This window comes from Glycine soja, chromosome 15 (assembly GCF_004193775.1).
Source record: "Glycine soja cultivar W05 chromosome 15, ASM419377v2, whole genome shotgun sequence".
NCBI lineage: Eukaryota > Viridiplantae > Streptophyta > Magnoliopsida > Fabales > Fabaceae > Glycine > Glycine soja.
In genome coordinates, this window is record NC_041016.1 from 41026448 (window position 1) to 41028290 (window position 1843).

General features: G+C 32.5%; 1 pseudogene; it reads left to right on the forward strand.

The window, feature by feature from the left end:
- The first annotated feature begins 215 nt into the window (after window positions 1–215).
- On the forward strand, window positions 216–1352 carry LOC114386150 (annotated as a pseudogene).
- Window positions 1353–1843: the final 491 nt, after the last annotated feature.

The following is a 1843-nucleotide window of genomic DNA, read 5'->3' on the forward strand; positions in this document are numbered from 1 at the left end:
GGTGAGATTGCCTGTTCTGTCAATGTAGTTATTTTTTAAATTTAATTTGTCTAAATTTTGACATCTTTTGGGACTGAACTCTTAGTATCAGGTGTGTTGTGATGGTTGTAATGTGTGGCTGCATGCCGAGTGTGATAAAATATGCATCAAACTTTTCAAGGTGCTATATCATGGTTAAATTTGTCTCTTTAATTAAGTGGCTTAAGAAAAATGGTATGAGTGGAATTCAGGTTGTGGTTGCGGGTGCTAAGTTCAATTTGAGAAGAGGGAATGGTTCTTCTCATAATGTTGTCAATGGCTATAGCAGTGATGGAGATCTCTGTAGAATTAACAACAGTGGGTGTTTTTTGTCAACGAAAGAGGTGGATAGAGACCCTTCTTGTGTTTCATTCACCACTTTCAACATTCTGGCTCCGATTTACAAACGGATTGATCCATAGGTGTTGTGTTCTTTTCCCTTGGGTTTTTTATGTTCATGGAATTCATAGTGGTCTCAAAATGTGTGATTTGGAGGGTTTCAATCTGAAATTTGAATTTGTTGTGTTGTTGTTGTGAACAAAACCAAGTCCTACGAGAAAATGACTTCAGATCATTCTGGTTGGACAGGAATAACAAGATTCTTGATTGCTTGCTTTTTGAATCATCTTCCATTATGTGCCTTTAGGTAGCAATTTCTCTCCTTTCTCTTTGGTGGGCATTGTCTCTTGTGAAAAACAAAAACATTTTTCTTTGGTTGTGAATGGTGTTTTTCCTTACCAGCTTTCACTCACTCTATGCTACGATGTTTGTTTCATGTTTAGGAGTTTTGGGTTGGAAATAAAGAACTTGTTAACATGTATGAGGAGAAACTTGGGGATGTTGGCTACCATCTCTTCAAGCTTCCTCGAACCAACAATCGCGGAGATGGTAAGTGTGTGAAAATGCCATTCATCCTCAATCCTCATCCTCGTTTAAATATTTGTTTTCCCCATTGTTGCACTTATTTGTTTTCTTGTGGTTAGTGCTAATGTTCCATGTGGTTCTGGAGGATTATTTTTTTTCTATAAGATCTATGCTTCTTTAAGTAATTTTTCTACTCTTTGGCTCATAAACTCATTTATTATGCAGGTCTGCTGACTGCCATACGTAAAGAATGTCTAAGAGTTATGGATTATAAAGAGTTGCTTTTTAACGATTGTGGTGATCGTGTTGCTTAGTTGTTACATGCTCAGTTAGTTACCCCCTTTGTACAAAACCCAAAAGGCAATGTTCCCCAAGAGTTTCTGATTGTGAACACCCACTTGTTATTTCCTCATGATTCAAGTATGTGCATAGTGAGATTCAATGTGGTATGTGAATCCCCAACAATTTAATCTTGCAGAGTCATGTGCAAGTGTGGCTCTTGTGGTACAAGAAAGAAGGCACTTAGGGGATGGGAAAAACATACAGGTTGCAGAATTAAGGTAATTAGAATAAGTATATTTTTAATTTGAATTAATTAAAGTCATTATTAGTATATGTTTTAGTTAAGGTAATTAAGATTATTTTAAATATAGTAATTAAGGTAATTAGAATAAGTATATTTTCTAATTTGAAATAATTAAAGTCATTATTAGTATATGTTTTAATTAAGCTAATTAAGATTATTTTAAGTATAGTAATTAGAATAAGTATATTTTCTAATTTGAAATAATTAAAGTCATTATTAGTATCTATTTTAATTAAGGTAATTAAGATTATTTTAAATATAGTAATTAAGGTAATTAGAATAAGTATGTTTTCGAATTTGAAATAATTATAGTCATTATTAGTATATGTTTTAATTAAGGTAATTAAGATTATTTTAAATATAGTAATTAAGGTA